Genomic DNA, 19,248 nt, shown 5'->3' on the forward strand with positions numbered 1-19,248 from the left:
AAGACACCTGTTTAGTGTGTAACTGGTTAGCTTTTATATCCTTAACCCTGACCCAAAAAATCTTTTCCAGCATTCCTTCAGCTGTTTCTTCAGGATGTCTGCCTCACTTGGGCATACATACTGTTTCCCCAAAAATACACAGTAAAGGCTGTCCATCCATTTAATTAAAAAATCCTGGGTAGATTTACGCACCTCTTCTGCCTTATCCTTCTATTGATGTAATAGGATATATTCACACCCATCAGTATCAGTGAAACTTATGATCTATGCCGTCATCTATATCTCTCAGCATAATAGTAATACTCTGCCATTTTCTATAGGGAGAGTAGAAAAATGTGGCACATTGTGAAGCAAAACCTGCAAGGAGGAGAGTACTGGGTTTTAAGGAGTCATGCTGTTATTGGACCTGGCAAACCAAGTTGAGTTGTCCAGGGCTCCTCTACAGGGTGACCAAAGAGCTGTGGTCTTATCAAATATAGTTTGTTTATTCTGTGAGGAGCAAAGATTACCATTCTCAAGAGAATGATTTGGACTAAATTGCCACTGGAAATTTGGGAAGTTTCCTCGTTTCTCTGATTTTTTTCCCACGTAAGAATATCATGTGGCCCTGTGTATATTGATTTTAAAGACATCTAAAACATGTAATGATAACACCTTGGGAAATCTAAACAGACTAAGATCCCATGGGTTTCCTTTTGGAAATAATTGTAAAAGGGAGGATTCCAACTTTAAATGTTTTTAGTACTAAATCTCACTAATATCTATAGTGAGTGCTAATATGGCAGCTTAGTGTTTTTAATAGTCACAATCAAATCATGAAAATCAGATGTTAAACAAAATAAATGCATCTTTCAACATGCTCTGAAGATTGTAGACTTGGGCTCTGGCAGAGAGCCCAAGGACACAGATACCTAAAGAATAAGGCCCTAAAATAATCATAGTTCTTGAGCTGGCTTTGGAAATTTCAGACTAATGTTCAAATCACATAGCAAGCTCTAGTTAGTCTTAATTTTTGTGTCTGGTTATAGGATGAAAGCATATCTCTGAAAACATCTCCAGAATTCAGGACTATAAAGATAATATAAGCTTATTGATTACACTGGAAACTAGTGCAAAAATATGACCATGGGTGTTGGATCTTGGGAATTGGGTTCCTAGAAAACAACTAAGTCTTATCCACATTAAGGATCAAAACCAATTTTGCTAATGCATTTTATCTCCAGTGTTGACAGAGCATAGTGTAATGCAGTCATGCTTATTCCTTAATCCTTGGCTGCCTATACCACAAATGCTTGCCATTGTACCTATACTAGAAGAGTGCAGTAATGGAGATCCAGCATAAGCCAACAGAATTTCTTTTGCAGACATTGCTAAACCACCTTTCCCAGTACTGCATTAGCTTCAATAGCATAGCTATGTCAGCAATCTATATGTACCTATGTCAGCTAGGTAAAATGACTTTTTTAAACACAATCCTAGCCAACATAGTTATGCCAGCAAAACTTTACAGGATACACTAAGGAACTGTAAGATTTCACAAACTAATCGGGTTTAAATCTGATCAGAACCTAGATAGATAACCTCTAAAAAAGTTACAATTATTGTTTCAGTCAGGATATGAAAATGGTAAGTTTTAGAAATACTTGAGTTTAGATCAGGCCTTTGCAAAATGTCCTCTGTGGGTTGGATCCAGTCTACCAAACCACTAGATCCGGCCCGTGGACGCAGGGAGCCTCAGGAAGACTCCCCAGCATACCCCGCTCCACAAGCCGCTCAGAAAAGTGGCTGCTTGGTCATTTGTGTTTCACACAATGTGAGCAGGGGGGAGGGAGAGTGGTGCGTTACATGCTACTCCTGCCCTCAGCACAAATGGAACTGCCTGTTTGAAGGGCAGGCAGTGTGTGAAAGCACCATTCTCTCCTACCCTCCAGCTCTTACTCCCAGAGCACATGGCCCCTGCAGCCTGTGTGGGGACAGGGAAGGCTCCTGCCTGAGAAATGAGCTGGGCTGCTGGCTGGGAATCCCACAGGTAAGTCTCCAAGCCAGAGTCTGCCTCTCTTACCCCAGCTTCTGTCTCCCCCCAGCCTTCAGCCCTCCCCTCCGATCACCCCTACTCCACATTAACCAAACCCTCTGCCCCCCTCCTGAGCCCATACTCCCCTTCCAGACCCTGTACCTCAATCCCATGCCCCAAATCACAATCCCCTCCTGCCCTAGGTCACAACCAAAATCCCTGCACCCTAGTCCCATTCTCCAGATCACAACTGTCTCCTTCACCCAAACTCCTTCCGAGATCTCATCGGCCCTTTTGCATTCAAATCCCTTACCCCAAGGGTGGGCAAGACCGCCTCCATGGTTGATCTGGTCTGCCAGCCAGTTGATCTGACTGTGGCTGCCCTGCCACTCCCCCGCCCTTCAGACCTGGGGATGGGAAAGTGTGCAAAGACTCCTCTCTCTGCTGGGGGCATGTGGTGCTTAGAGTGAAAACAGTTAGCGTTTCTCTCTAGGTCCTTGGGGTTGGGGGGCAAAGACTTCACATGCTCCCTCTGTTCTCAGGCCAATTGATGTCTGTGGGCGGGGGAGTATGGGAAGTCTCCTGGATCTGTCCCTTCTGCCCAATGTCCGGCCCCTTCTGGGACAGCCCATGACCACTTCAGAAATTTGTGACGTGGCTCCCCTTCAAAAATTATTGCCCACCCCTGGCCTAGACTGTGCTGGAAAAATCTTGCTGATATAGCTCTCAAAAGCCCTTGTGCAGATAAACTGACAAAAACATGCTTTTACGAATATTGTTTATTTAAAAACTGCCACCCTTTACATCTCCAGTGACCTAAGTGCTGGGCAGATGGACGACAGCAGCTGTTGGCTGGAGGCCCAGCTTTGAAAGCAGCATCACCAGCAGCAGTGTAGAAGGAAGGGTGGCAATATTTCACCATGCCATCCTTACTTCTGGATTGCTGCTGATGGCGGCTCTGACTTCAGTACTTGGCTCCCAGCTAGCAGCTGTCACTTGCCAGTTGCTCAGCTCTGTAGACTGCATCACCACCAGAAGTATGGGTGGCCAATAATGTAGGCAAGGAAAGGCACAGCCATTCCAAAACTGCCTATGTGTCTAGCTGCAAGGAAGGGCTGGGGGCCAGCGCAGCATTCTGGTTTCTCTGGCTGCTGGGAAGGGCTGTGGCTGTGGCATAGCGCCTGGCTTCCCCAGCCCTCCAGGTGGTCAGGAAGCATCAGGTTGGGGGGTGGGCAGGGCCTGGTTCTCCAGGGCAGGGCCTCAGGCAGAAGGGGTGGGGCTAGGCTTCCCTTACCCAGCTGGGCCTTCATCCACTGCCTATGTCCAGAAACAGTGCAGAACTAAGAGCAGCAGTACCACAAATCCCCTTACAATAACTTCATAAGCCTCCACAACTCCTTTTTGGGTCAGGACCCTTACAATTACAACACTGTGAAATTTAAGGTTTTAATTTATGATTTTTAAAGACCTATGATGGTGAAATTGACCAAAATGGACTGGCTCTACCTCTGAGTTGAAGAGAATTTCCACATTGTGACTGGTGAGGTACAAACTATACACCATATCACAAACAACTGCCCCGTTCATGCTTACAGGGATGGCAAAAAGGAGATCCCCTTAGGTGTCCAAGAAGTATTAGAATGACTTTCTTACTATAGTGATTCAGTTATAATCTCAACTTTTCAAATGCCATATGAAAGAAGACCATAGCTTTAACATAAATTTAAGGATAAGACTAAACAAATGCAATGCCGACTGGTTCTTTTTACTTTTACTTTTCTAATGGATAGCTGAATTAAGTACAATTTTATGCCTTAATGTTGCTAAGGTTTCTCATGTTAATCATGAATGCATTTTGTATTAGGATTCTGCTTCCAGAGTGATTGAACTATCCTTTTTGCTCCTTTGTCTTTTTCCACTGTATTATGCATTAATAAATGAACATAATTCACATAAGTATAATTTCTCCTTTGTTTTACCTGTGGCATATTAAAAACCACTGGATTTTCCCTTTCCTAATTAAGTATCTCAGTTCACTCAATGTCTAAATTCTTTTTCCACCTTTGGAATATTCAGTAAATGTTTAACCCACCTGAATATCCGCATTCAAAGAATCTATTCTTTAAAATGAAAGTGTTTATTACCTTATCCTTTCTTGTTGATGTAGGATTCTGATTACAAATTCTAGAGAATACAAAGATGCTCCAATCTGGCATTCAGAATTACTCTCTTAATGGGGCTTTGTTAGCTTTAATCCTACATATATTAAAAACTGCTCATCTGTTAAACAGTAGAAAAGCTTTGACTTCCAAACTATTTCTTACAACTTTCTCTCAAGGGTTTGTATAATCTAATTGTCCAACATGGTAAAAATGTCTGTTTAACACTTGTATTCTAATTCTGCTTCCATTCATGAGTATGTAAGTTTTGACTTAGTTGTATTCCTGCATTATACATGCTTTTCCTTCACTCTTTAAAGGAACTGTATTTGATAAAATAGAAGTGTTGTGCCTTCAGAGAGAGGACTTGGGATCCTGGAAATAATAGTCGACTGAACGCATGCTGAATGGTGCACTGTGTTGAATGGTGCTTGCTTAATGAACAGCACTTCAGTGTTAGATTTTCTCTCTTTGTCAGTGTAAGGCTTCAGGCCTTATTTACTGAACATAATTTAAAAATTTATCTGAATTTCCTTATGAGGCTTTTCTATGGTTATCTTCATCAAGATCTCATGAGAAACAGTCAAATGACAGAGTGCCATTTAATTACATCAGGTAGTGGCAGATAGTTAAATGGCAAGAAGTTTTTAAAGTGCTTAAATACAGATTATAGATATCTAAATAATAAAGTGGGTAAACTAGAGTGTCTTGTATTGAATTAGGATATTGATATAATAGGCATCATAGAAAATTGGAGGAAGGAGGATAATCAATGGGACACAGTAATATCAGGGTACATAATATATTGTAAGGACAGAACAGGTTGTGCTGGTGGGGGAGTGGCAGTAGATGTGAAAAAAAAACCCCATAGAATCAAATGAAGTAAAAATCTTAAATGAACCAAACTGTTCCATAGACTCTCTATGGATAGTAATTCCATGCTTTAATAATATGAATGTAGTAGTAGTAGAGAGATATTATCAACAATTTGATCAGGATAGTGATAGGGACTAGTGTTCCCTCTGAGCTGCCCGGCAGCACAGCTCAATGGGCTCAGGGCTCCTTGCATGGAGCAGACTGACTTGGCGGGGCTCAGGGCTGATTAATCACCTGTGAAGTGCTGCCACACAGCTTAGAGGGAAAACTGAGAGGGACTATGAAATGCTAAGAGACATTTGAGAGACTCAAAATAAAAACCTCAATAATAATGGGAGATTTCTACTATCCCTGTATTGACTGGGTACACATCACCTCAGGATGGGATGCAGAGATAAAGTTTCTTTAACTTTAAATGACTGCTTCTTGGAGCAACTGGTTCTGAAACCCACAAGAGAGAAGGTACTCTTTGATTTAGTCCCAAGTGGAGCGTAGGATCTGGTCTAAGAGGAGACTGTAGCTGGACCACTAAAGGTCAAATGATAAAGCAATGGAAAGGTCATCGCAGAGAATCTGAAATGCCTTCCAAAATCTGAGGGGGACAAAGTGTGGAGTATGCTTCCAGAAGTCTTAAAAGTGCAACACTCTAATGTGGAAATTACAAAACCTGAACCACTAAAAAATGAAACCAATTTTCTTCTGATGGCAGCTGTCTCCTTTGCCACTCACATAGAAGACCAAGAGGATTGTGGGTGAAAAGGAGAAACTCTAGCCCTGTTCTATTTCATTTGAAGTGCTCCAATTCAAGTTCCTGTGCTAAGAGCTGTGGCAGTATTGCATGAGGAGAAAAGTCATCACAACCATAAACCATTTAGGACACAGTTTAAAACCCAATAACTTAAAACTCAGAAGTAGCCTAGTGTCTCTTGTGCTTTTGTATGCTTCCTCTGTGATACAGGGTTCACCAAAAGGTGGCTCCATTTTATACTAGCTTCACTGTTTTTGTTTCCAAAATGTAGTACTCTCCACAGTAGTCCATTCTTGACATGACAAAGGCATGGGTGATAACAAGCTCTGATGGAGACTGAGGGTATGTCTAAACTACATACCTCTGTCTAAAGAGGGATGTAAATTAGGCAAATTGAAAGCGCAAATGAAACAGATTTAAATATCCCACACTTCATTTACATAATCACGTCACAGCAGTCTTTCAAAAAAGGGTATTTCGAAAGTGAAACTGCATTTTTTTGAGGTGTATGGGATCTTTCAGGGGGAAAAAACCGTGTCTAGACTGCAGTTTCACTTTTGAAATTCCCTTTTTCGAAAGACCGCTGTGATGCAATTATGCAAATGAAGCACAGGATATTTAATATTTAATCCACTTAATTTGCACTTTCGATTTGCCCAATTTACATCTCTCTTTCGACGAGAGATATAGTTTAGACATACCCTCAGATGGCTATCAAACAACCTGATAAATACAATGTGACCTTTATCATTAGTTCGTTCAATAGCCTCGTACATTTTGAGTGAGTGAGATGACAATTCCTGTAGTATCTCATGTGAGAACTCTCTGTTCTGAAGAACAGTTACTCATAACCACCCTTTGTGACCTCCCAGATAAAAATGAATGGAGCCATTCAGGCCTCTTTATGCACCTTAGCTAGTATGTAGTCAGCAGTCTAAGTCAGATCTAATAAATTGAACAAATGTCTGGGACAGACCTCTTGCTGAGAGAACATCAACACAATCAATACTGTTAGTCCCAAACTAAGGTCTAAACTTGCTTAATTTAGAATCTAGGAAATTTGAAGGCTTAAACTGAGCACAGAACCTCAGGTGGCAGAGGAGCGCTGGGGGAAGAGCATGGAGCCGCTGGGCAGTAGTGGAGCCCCCAGGTGGTAGCAGAGCTGCTGGGGAAAGCAGAGCCCCCGGTCACCAATGATATCATAAAGCCATGGGCAGCAGCGAAGCCACAGGGGGAAAAGTGGAGCCCTCCTCATGGGGAGACCTAGCCTTGGGTATCATTGGAGCTTTTGGGGCTGAAGTAGAGCCCTGGGGTGGCCAGGGGGAAAGCAGACCTCCCACCCCACCCATGACCTCCCCTGGTCCAGCAAATTCCCTAGTTCGGAACTAATCAGGTCTTCAGTGCCGGACCAGGGAGGTACAAGCTGTACATGTTTATATTTTGAATAACTGATCATTTTTAGTTAGAGTTGAAGGGCTGGGAAGATGAAAGGAAAGGGGGTGCAGAGAGAAGGTAGTTGTAAGAGGAGAGTAAAAAAAATATATAGATGATTATGGAACAAAGGAAATGAAAAGATGAGAAGTATGGGGGCAATGCACTGCATGGCTCAAGGCAGAAAGTCACCTAGCACCAAGCAATGAGGAAAAGTCAGTGGGGAAAAAATTAAGATGACATCAGAAGCTGATGAGTTTTAAATTGACTAAAATGGCAGGCAAGACTAGGAAATGCCAAGAGAGCCTGGCCTTTTTCCCTCTGTTTATTATTTGGGCTAGGTCTCCATGTACAGTAATTATTTGATGGTACCAATATAATGTGTATTGAAAATACATTAATTACTGAATATAATCCTTTTTATTTTTAACTTTTATAATATCCATCCACCCTATAAAATATGGTACTAATATGATCAGAAGGATAAGACTTAAAAGTTAGTATTTAAATTGACATAATTAGGCTTCAAAGTTAGATCCCCCTGTGACTACTAGTGTCAGTTCAACCCCCATTTTACAGAAATTGTTTCAGACAGTTGTATTCTCATTGAAAAGGTAATCTTTGTGACCAATGAGTTGAAAATGTAATCTGTTTCAAATGAAAGCTTAAATTCTGTGTTAACTGACAGACACAAGAGAAAAGGTGGAATGGCATTCTTGCTTATTCTAAATCTGTAACTGGCTCTAAAACAAAAAGGCTGTGTCTATACTGGGCCACTTATTCCGGAAAAGCGGCTGCTTTTCCGGAATAACTTGCCAGCTGTCTACACTGGCCGCTTGCTTTTCCGGAAAAGCAATGACGATCTACTGTAAAATTGTCAGTGTTTTTCCGGAAAAACTATGCTGCTCCCATTCGGGCAAAAGTCCTTTTCTGGAAAAACTATTCCGGAAAAGGGCCAGTGTAGACAGCACAGTAGTCTTTTCCTCAAAAAAGCCCTGATCGCGAAAATGACGATCGGGGCTTTTTTCCGGAAAAGCGCATCTACATTGGCCACGGACGCTTTTCTGGAAAAAGTGCTTTTCCGGAAAAGCATCCTGCTAATGTAGACGCGCTTTTTCCGGAAATACTTATAACAGAAAACTGTTCCGTTTTAGGCATTTCCGGAAAAGGGTGTCAGTGTAGACGTAGCCCATCTGTTAAAAAGCCCTCCCTTGTTCTTAATATATTTTCCCATCTCTGCACGAGATGAAAATATAAAACATGATTAGTTCCCAGCAGGGTCAAGTTACATTGAATTATGAAACTAATAATTGTTTAACTGTTATTTTTAAAGTGTCAGTTTAAATGTTGTAATATCTTGTGATCAATATCTTGATTAAGTATTATTAGTAGTTAAAAAAAGAGAAAAATTCAACCACAAATTGAGCTTGATGTAGCAGTCTCACTAGGTTAAATCCATTATGTTTATTCAGCAGCTCAAATTAGATGACATAATAGCTTCTTCTGATCTTAAAATGCATTAATCTGTAAAATAGACTATAGTGTAAAAAATTTAAAAAGGGCATTTTTAAAGATTTGTGTGCTCTTAAGGATAGAATATTTTTTGAAAGTATTTTTTTTCTGCAATAGGTGGTATTTCCCATGACCCTTTTCTGTTCCTAATAAAAACATGTCATCTTTGGTAGGTAACACTTGATTTTCAGAGCAAGCCTAGCTTCTGTTGGCTGCAAATGGAGTTATGGTTCCTCAGACCCTCCGAAGTTCAATCTCTAACTATTTTATCTAATTACTTTCCACTCATCCCTGTATTTCAGCATGATTTTGGTATTCTGCCTTTTCAAGTTATCTGCCCCAACTGACTTCTCAGACCCACCATCACCTTCTGAATGATTCAGGAGCTTTTATACTGACGTTAGGATTCACCAGTGTACTTAGGCATCTATCTTCCATTAAAATAATTGGGAAATTGATGGTAGGTAACTAAATACCTCAGTTAATCCCACCTTAGATTACTTAGGGGGCATCACAGAAACACACATAGTTCTGACAACTTTTCTACAGTCTTACCATAAATTCAGAGATGAGTCATAAATTGAAGTTGGGGGAGTGTCAGACTGAACAAATCCTTGAATTTGACTATTCAATTGTAGAACTCTGGGAGTGACTTCTTAAAATAATGTGTCTTATACAGTTGTTTCCAGCTGGAAAAGAAGAGATGCTTAGCTAAGAGAATAATTTTCATTCAGTTCTATTTGTTTGTTTCTAGTAGTTACTATACTTCTGTCAGGCAACTAGCAGTGCCCATCAACTTAAATCATGCCTGTTGAAAGACAGTGACATTTCTCCATAATTTTCTCATCCTTTCACATAGCAGACAAACATCATCAAGATGTCTGTATGTGTCAAAACGGACCAGGCAATCATCCAGGAGAGGCTTTTAAAGGAACAGCAACTTTTAGACATTATTTTAATGAAAATGTATGTAAGAGTTTAATCTTTAAACTACAGGGTTTTATGGTTTTGTTTGCTTTTTATTTGTACATGTGGAAGATGACCTGCCAAACTAGATTTCCAGCTTGTGGCAATATTAAGCATATATTCCAAAGCTGAAATTAATGTCATGGAAGATAGAGACATGGAGAGAATTAAGATAATTCAGCAAATGTGTATATTGAGTACAATGATAGAGGCATTGGGCCCTGACCTTACAATGAAATGCTTTTAGGTGGGCCCCAATGTATACATGGATTCCCACCCCTGCAGTTAATGAGACTGCAAGGTTTCAGTGGTCTATCTGTGCACCTCCTATTGCAGTATTGAGATAATAAATAAGGCCTTCAGAGCAATGACTATAGTTGTCTCTATGGTTTCACCCACATGGGGTGTGTCTAGACTACAGGTTTTTTTCGAAAAAAGTAGTCTTTTTTCGAAAAAACTTCACCTGCGTCAAGACTGCTTCTGTATTCTTTCGAAATTAAATTGAAGGAATGTGACAGTTTTTTCAACTGCGGAAAACCTCTTTTGGAAAAAAGGCGTTATTGACTGCACACAGGGCTCTTTCGAAAGAGAGCATCCAGACTGCCTGGGTACTCTTTTGAAAAATCGGCTTGCTTTTTTGAAAGAAGTGGTTGCAATGTAGACGCTCTCTTTCGAGAGAGGCTTTTTCGAAAGATTCTTTCGTAAAGGCCTCTTTCGAAAGAGGCTTGTAGTTTAGACGTACCCTTAAAGTCCCATTCAGCCCTTGGGGTCAGCAAACATGCTGTTTGTACAGTACTTTGTGCAATGTTGTTCTGATCCTGTCTGTGGTCAATGAGTCCTAACAAGCTGTAAATAAAAATAGTATTTCTAGGTTGTTCTTTACTGACATTAAGATTGGACCTGCTGGTCAAAGCATCAAACAAGTTGTTAAAACCAGAGGATAATAGGCTTATTTCTGTAAATAAGAAAGCTGAGCAGGTATTCGAAGTTTAGTATTTGCACAGAGCTCAGCGATGAAATCCGAATTTTGCAAATGTATACATACAAGTAATTTTATTGAGTAGTCAGGTCTATATAAATTGATAGAACTGTTTATGTGGATAAAAGTACTGACATTACAGGAGTCTGCAGACGTTCGAGAGTAGAATGTGAACTCAGGATATGAGACTGGCTTAAGTCAAGTCAAACAGATTATGATGATGGGAACACTTCAGAAGACAATCATATGATAGGATGCCAAATATAATAATGCCAATACAACCAACGTCAGTTTGACCCTGAGCTGACCACTAGCAGGATTGAAGGATTTTGTATGCAGGGACATGACCAGGTTGGTTTCAGTGATCGAACAAGTAATAGACAATTGTAAGAATGAACGGTGACAATGTATTGCTTCTTGCATTGCAGAAATGTTCTGGGATGAAAAAGCAGAGGGAAAAAGCAAGTGTTTTAATGTGTTAAACAAAAAGATTTGTTCTTCTTCGAGTGGTCCCCGTGGGTGCTCCACTCTAGGTGTCGGGCTCGTCCCGGCGCCGCTGATCGGAGGCTTTTCGTAGCCGTAACTGGCCGGACCGCGCATGCGCGGCAGGCTTCGCGCGGTTTCTTCAGTCACGCGGTCCGGCCCCCCCGCCAGTTCCTTTCAACCGTCCTAGGTTGCTGACGGACTTCAGATTCTCTCCTCAGAGACAGATCCTTAAGAGATAAACGTTAAAATTATTATAAGTTTTCCACACTTTATTGTTAATTAGTTAGTTAGTTAGTCGTTTGTTCGTTTAAAAAAAAAAAAAAAAATTTCGAAGTTCAGTAGATAGTTAGTTACAGTTTTTTCTCTATTATTCGTTATTGTTGTAAGAATATATATATATATATATATATATATATATATATATATATATATATATATATATATATTTATATTTATATCATGCCCGGCTCTCCGGGGTTTAAGAAATGTGTTCGATGCAAGGACCCCATGCCAGCGTCAGATGGCCACGACGCGTGCATACGCTGCTTGGGAGAGTCCCATGTGCCGGGAAAATGTGCCCATTGTTCGAAGTTAATGGCCAGGGCACGTAAAGACAGAGACATGAGGCTGAAGCTTATCTTGTTTGATAAGGCTTTACAGCCTTCTGAAGCGCCTCAACGGGAGTCTTCCCGAATTCTTGAGAAGACGTCTCCACCGTGCATGGGGTCGACTCAAAAGAAATCTAAACGAGTCTCCCCAGCGCGCTCTCTGGCCGCGGTCCCTCGATCTAGAATCAGCGAGGGTGACCAACCGGGTACCTCTGGAGTGGGGTATAAACCCGCGAAACACAAGCGAGACAGAGGGAAATCAGTGGGGCGGTCGTCTTCAGCGCCGGCACCGTCCACTGTAGCCAGCCCTACCAGGCAGCAATCGGCACCGATGAGTCGAGAACGGCACCCTATAGATCCGGCCGACCATAAGACCTCGGCACCACCGGTGCGGAAACATACCACGGCGCCGCAGTCGGCACCGGCTCAACCATCGGCACCGACAAACCAGACGGCACCGACGCGCCTAACGCCTGCGGCACCTGACGCGGTGCCGAGCGGCAGCCATGCCTCGGTGTCGGGGGCGGCACCGCATGCGCTTAAGAAAGGGGTCACGGAACCGGCGGTCCGTAGTACCCCGGTTTCCCCTAAGGCACCGGAGAGTCAGCTTCCTTCCCCATCAGTGTCGGTACCGCATTCTCCTATACTACTCTCAGACGATGACGATCGCGTCTCCAGACGCTCTCCTGATAAAGGTCCGGTACCGACGAAGGCTCAAAGAAAGTCGCTTCCTCGAAGATCGTCTCCTTCGCCATCTCCAAAGTTCTCGCCGGCACCGTCTCCCTCCCCTCCGCGATATCATGTGCCAAGGGAATCGCGGTACTATCACGCCTCGCGTTCTCCATACCACTACTCGAGGCCGCACTACACGCATGTTTACAGACATCCCATTCCACACTTCGGGATGCGATCTCCTATATCTCGCTCACCATCCCGCTCACCTTCGAGGTCATATGGAAGCAGGTACAGCGTTCCCTATTCATCTAGGAGACCGTCTCCCGATTACTCTTATCGTCGTCGAGAGCCGGGCTATTCCCCATATGCCTACTCAAGGTCTCGGTCACCTCATTCCTGTCGCTGCCGTACCTCGCAGCACGAGCACCAGTCACCAGTGGGTTCCCCGCAACGCTCGGTTCAAACCCCCAAAATTCGGGAGGCTGCTCCCTCGCCGCCTCCTCAGATATCGGATCCCGAGGAGGGCCAGATTTCAGACGAGGATGCCCCCTCACACGCGATATCTCCACAGGACGTGGCCTCATCCTCTCCGGACGAAGCGGTGTTTCAAGGGAACGATTCACCCCCGGACGACAGTCGAGAGTTCCAAGATCTGTTTAAGCGGGTAGCTGACACGCAGAACGTTCATGCGACTGACGTTCAGATGAAGCACTACAAATTGCTTAAAAACCTGCATCCCAAACAACAGTCCAGAGCAGCGCTCCCGATTGACGAGGCGATCCTTGAACCAGCCTCAGAGATATGGCACACCCCGGCCTCTGTCCCGCCCACATCTAAACGGGTAGAGAAGAGATATTTTGTACCTTCTAAGGGCTTAGAGTTTCTTTTTACTCATCCCCAGCCGAACTCATTGATAGTGGACGCAGCCCTGAATCGAGCTAAGAACCCGCAGGCGAGGAATGCGACAGCGGAGAAAGAAGCGAAGAAATTGGACATATTCGGTAGAAAGGTCTACTCATCCTCTACCCTTCTTCTTCGCATTGCCAATTATGCAGCGCTACTGTCCAATCATGGGTTTGACAACATAGCCAAGCTATCGGGTCTGGCCCAGAATGCCTCCGAGGAGGATAAAGCCATTCTGCGCGCGGTGGTGCAGGAAGGATACGCTTGCTCTCGTGCCAGTCTCCAGATAGCCATGGATGTTGCGGACACGGCTGCGAGATCAATAGCCACCGCGATATCCATGCGTAGAGCATCATGGCTGGCGGCGGCGGGTGCTCCGAGAGACCTTCAGGCGAAAGTTGAAGACCTCCCGTTCAACAAATTAAAATTGTTTGCGGACAAAACGGATGAACTACTTCACACCGGGAAGGACTCCCGGACGACCCTTCGTATGCTGGGCATGTATGTCCCACCGTTCCGCCGTCGGAGATTCTTCCCATACCAGAGGCGATACGATTTTCAATTTCAGAGGCAACAACCCCGTCCGTTTGACCACACCCGATCCAAACAGAGGCCACAACGCCGGCGCCCGCAACCTTCCAGGGCGAACAATCATCCGCAGACCAAACAACAGGTTTGACGGGTCTGTCGAGGGCGCAATCGTACCAATCGCGACCGCAATTACTACCAATACCTCTCCCATCTTCCATCATCGTCTTCGGCCCTATTATCATCGTTGGGCCGCGATAACCACCGACAAATGGGTATTGGACATAGTGAAATCGGGTTTCACCATCCCCTTTACTTCAATTCCCCCTTCCCACCCACCAACCCCGTCCCTTTTCAGGGACCCCTCTTACGAAACTCTTTTGCGACAGGAGGTCCTACGCTTGCTCGCCATAGGAGCCATAGAAAGAGTCCCGAAAGAGTTCTGGGGGAAAGGGTTTTATTCCCGTTACTTTCTGACAGAAAAGAAGTCAGGAGGATGGAGACCGATTCTCGACTTGCGACTTCTCAATCATTATCTGAGAAAAATGCGTTTCAAGATGGTGACATTAGCAGCAATAATTCCGTCTCTGACTCGCGGCGATTGGTTTGCGGCCCTCGACTTGCAGGACGCATATTTTCACATTACAATTCACCCGGCACACAGACGCTTTCTACGCTTTGCAGTGCTCAACGACCATTTCCAATACAGAGTTCTTCCCTTCGGTCTCGCGGCAGCTCCCAGAGTCTTCTCGAAAACGCTGGCGGTAGTTGCAGCATACCTACGACGGCAGCACGTCCTTATATTCCCCTACTTGGACGACTGCCTCATAAAGGCCTCAACGCACCAGGAGACCGTACAAATGGTTTCGTTGGCCAGAAACACGTTCGATTCGCTCGGCCTGATATTAAACGAGCAGAAGTCGACCACTGTCCCGACGCAAACTATAAAGTTCATAGGCGCAGTACTAGACTCGGTCACGGAAAGGGCATACTTACCTTTAGACAGATTTCAGGCCATACAGAATCTGATAAGAGTCCTGGATATCGCTCCGACCGTGTCTGTGCATACATGCCTCCGCCTCCTGGGCCACATGGCTTCCACCACTTTCGTGGTTCCTCACGCCAGACTCCACTTCAGGGACCTTCAGCACTGGTTACGGAAGGTATACTTGCCTCAGAAAGACAGCATCCGCAAGGCAGTTATTCCACCGCCTCACGTTCACGACTCTCTACGCTGGTGGAAACGCACGGAGACGCTCCTCTCCGGAGTTCCGTTCCGTCGTCCTCAGCCTTCTATGCTCATAACAACAGATGCATCTCTCATAGGCTGGGGAGCGCACATGGACAGCGACCGCGTTCAGGGCAAATGGTCCACCATAGAGAGCACATACCACATCAATCTCCTAGAGTTGCGGGCCATTTTCCTGGCATGCAAGCATTTTCTTCCACGCATAAGGCATGCCGCTGTCAGGATACTCACAGACAATGTAGCGGCGATGTACTACATAAACCGGCAAGGGGGTGCCAAATCTCGTTCCCTTTGTGCGGAGGCAGTACGGTTGTGGAACTGGTGCATAAGGAACGATGTAACCATCATGGCATCGTACTTACCTGGCATCAGCAATGTTATTGCGGACTCGTTAAGCAGACAATTCCCAGTAGATCACGAGTGGGAAATGAGGGCAGACGTTCTTCGACACATCTTTCGCAAATGGGGAACTCCGAAACTAGACCTGTTTGCCACGACGCAGAATGCCAAGTGTCCCCAGTTCTGTTCCAGAGGGGGGATCGGAAGAGGGTCTCTGGGCGATGCTCTTCTAATGACTTGGACGGGACCCCTCCTCTACGCGTTTCCCCCGACGGTCCTAATACCGTGAGCTCTCAAGAAGATAATGCTCGAGCGAGCGACGGTCATCTTAATAGCTCCGGCATGGCCGAGACAGCCGTGGTACCCGCTGTTGCACAGGCTGTCGATACGCCCACCGTGGACACTCCCCCTTCACCCAGACTTGTTGTCCCAGCAGAAGGGAGCCCTCTTGCACCCCAGACTCGAGTCGCTTCACCTTACAGCGTGGTTCATAGCTGGCTCAGACAAGACGAGCACCTTTGTTCACAGCGAGTTAAAACAATTCTTATGAGTAGCAGAAAGACTTCTACTCGGAGATCTTACCTGGCAAAATGGCACAGGTTCCAGCAATGGTGTCAAGCTATAAACGTACAACCTATTACTTCCCCTCTACAACACATCCTGGACTATATCCTCCACCTCCATGACTCGGGTCTAGCCATGGCTACATTGAGAGTTCATTTAGCAGCGATCAGTGCCTTTCATGAACCTCTGCAGGGTACTTCGATTTTTTCCCACCAAATTACTAAAAGGTTTCTAAAAGGCCTAGTGAACCTGCATCCGCCCCACAGGCCCCCTCCACCAACCTGGAACCTCGATTTGGTCCTACGGGCAATTATGCATCCCCCCTTCGAACCGTTGACATCAATACCACTTCGAATGTTAACGATGAAAGTAGTATTCCTATTGGCTATCACTTCTGCACGAAGAGTGAGCGAGTTAGGGGCGTTGATGGCGAGTCCACCCTACACTTCCTTTTCAAAGACCACAGTGACCTTACGTCTACACCCAGCGTCCATCCCCAAGGTCAACACTTCCTTTCATATTAATGAACCCATAGTTTTAACTGCCTTCTACCCTAGACCGCATGCTTCTTCGTCAGAAACTTTGCTGCACATGCTCGATGTGCGACGAGCACTCGCTTTTTATATAGACAGAACACGCTCATGGAGACGCACGGACAGACTACTTGTGTCCATAGCACAGCGCTCTAAAGGCAACCCTCTTTCCAGTCAACGCATAGCTAGGTTGATTACCGCTTGCATTACAACCTGTCATTCACTGAAGGGAAAACCTCTCGCTTCTCAGCCTGCTGCGCATTCCACTAGGGCAATGGCCACCTCCACTGCATTTGCTAGAGGTGTGCCTCTCAGCGACATCTGCCGAGCAGCCACCTGGTCCTCTAGCTCCTCCTTTGTTCATCATTATGCGATTGTGCGACGTTGGTCCTCGGACGCAGCAGTAGCGTCCGCAGTCCTAGCCTCTACGGAGGAACACTGACCCGGTGCGCATGGGGGTTACTGCTTGGTACTCACCTAGAGTGGAGCACCCACGGGGACCACTCGAAGAAGAAGGGGAAGTTACTCACCAGGTGTAGTAACGATCGTTCTTCGAGATGTGTCCCCGTGGGTGCTCCACGTCCCGCCCTCCTCCCCGCTCCGGGTCTGTTTTTGTTTCATTGCAGATTCCGGACGGTGACAGGAACTGGCGGGGGGGCCGGACCGCGTGACTGAAGAAACCGCGCGAAGCCTGCCGCGCATGCGCGGTCCGGCCAGTTACGGCTACGAAAAGCCTCCGATCAGCGGCGCCGGGACGAGCCCGACACCTAGAGTGGAGCACCCACGGGGACACATCTCGAAGAACGATCGTTACTACACCTGGTGAGTAACTTCCCCTTTCAGTCACTTGTGGTACTTTTTGCTCTGCTTTCAAGAAATATTAAGGCTTCCTGCTCTGAGATTGTTGCAAGTTTTTGAAGCAGCCTGGAACCAAAAGAACATTCCAACTCTTATAATTTGCATATACAGGCTTCACTATTTAGATTTTTATACTGTATATTGTAATGCTATGATTGCTTAAATGTAATACAAACAAATGGTAAACATCTGCATGAATAGACACTTTTTAAATCTTTACAAGTAAGTGTGCACTTTAAAAAGCTGAAGTGTATGACAGTGTGCTACTCATTCTGTGATTATGGTATGTTAGTTTTTTGTAAACAATTTTATTGCAGTTAAGTGTATATCTTCGTCAGTTGTAGTTACTGTAGAGCATATATCTTGAGCATCTTTTTTGGAATTCTAACAAAGTACTTGAAGTGAGTTTGTTCTGAGTTTGATTGCTCATGTCTGGCACAGTCTCAAGTTTCCTCTGAATGGTAACAAAGACTGTAGAGTGTTGTTGGTACTGCTGAGAGAGGCATGCTTCCTTAGTCCAGGTAAGAGAGATCGTTTTGCTTCTGTCTGCTGTAAGTATTTTGCAGAAAGTATTTGGCATTTTGAAACCGCTGCTGTTGTAAATTAATAAGCAGTTCCTAACATATTAAATTTAACATTTCTGAAAGTTACAAGCAGGAAAACTACAGTGTGTTGGGGGGAGGGGTACAGAATTATCCTACTTTGTCATTTGCATGTTGTCTAAATAAATAGATTAAATTTGGGAATTATTTGACCTCTTCTTTCTTTAGTTCAGTTGTCAGTAGTAGTATTGGCTAATTAAAACATTGAATGCAGAATAATGTGGCGTATGCCATTAAAGCTAGCCAAAATGGTTATACCTATTTTAAAATAGTATAATGAACTTTGCCCTTTATGATAATACTTTTTCAGTTATTTCTTTGAAGAATGTACAAAGGAGAATCTTATATTTCTAAAGATCTATAAAAACTATCTTAAAAATAGATAAAGATCTAAGCTTTTTATTATGTGGTATTTCACTAATAATTTTTTTCTAGTACAATTCTCAGGAAATATTTGTGCTTTGAAAATGTCAGCTGTATTCTAATGAAGCCAGGGTATTGTTTGCTCATAAAGGGGCCAGTGCATTCCATTGCTTTATGGTTTATTATGAGGCACAGTGTGAGAGTGTGGGTGGCACCATTGGGGTCTGCTTGTAGGGGTAGTAACTACAATTATGCTACTTTTTTTTTTGGATTGGCAAGAAAATATAATAAATGAGATCTTTTCTAGATCTGAACAATATAGTCAAAGGCTTTGCTATTGTATGTTTTCATGAAATGGAGTAGTTATACTTGAGATACCCAGAATGAGTGTATATACTTAAGTAGCCTGAAGTATGAGCCGTACTCTGGGTTTTTTTTCCCAATACATATGTTCCCAAGAACAGTATTATGTAACTGTTCTAATTTAGAGAGGAATCTGTCTAATACTTTAGCGTTGTCAAATAAAAAAGTTGTAATGTGATCAGAAATATGACAAGAATAATGAGTAAAATACATGGAAGTAATCAGCAAGATTTGATTTTAAAGAAGTCCCAACAGACTTTGAGCTGGTAAACTCCTATTGAGGATTTGATTCAGAAAAAAAGAAACAGCTGTCTCTCATATTACAATTGAGGCTGTTTCATTCAAAGTTCACAGTAGCTGGTGAGGGCGAGGAGGTAATAAATCTGGCTTAACCAGCTCATGTTTAAAGAAAACTTGTGGGAATTAAATTATTTTATTTGATGCTTTGCATTTTTAATTTCATTGTAATACTTTGGAAACTGATTTTTCTTT

The 19,248-nt window shown here is 43.9% G+C and overlaps 1 protein-coding gene across 9 annotated transcripts in view; it reads left to right on the top strand.

Moving 5' to 3' along the window:
* TFDP2 (transcription factor Dp-2) overlaps positions 1-19,248 on the top strand; it is a 192,721-nt gene that overhangs the window by 63,507 nt on the left and 109,966 nt on the right. The window contains exon 1 of one of the 9 annotated variants that reach the window (XM_075937646.2): positions 17,858-17,949. The exons of 7 other annotated variants lie outside the window; for them this stretch is intronic. The gene's annotated coding sequence lies outside the window, so the exon portion shown is untranslated. One more of the 9 variants, XM_089780848.1, reaches the window with a different exon arrangement.

Source organism: Pelodiscus sinensis, chromosome 10 (genome assembly GCF_052426305.1).
Source record: "Pelodiscus sinensis isolate ZL-2025 chromosome 10, ASM5242630v1, whole genome shotgun sequence".
Classification (NCBI taxonomy): Eukaryota; Metazoa; Chordata; order Testudines; family Trionychidae; genus Pelodiscus; species Pelodiscus sinensis.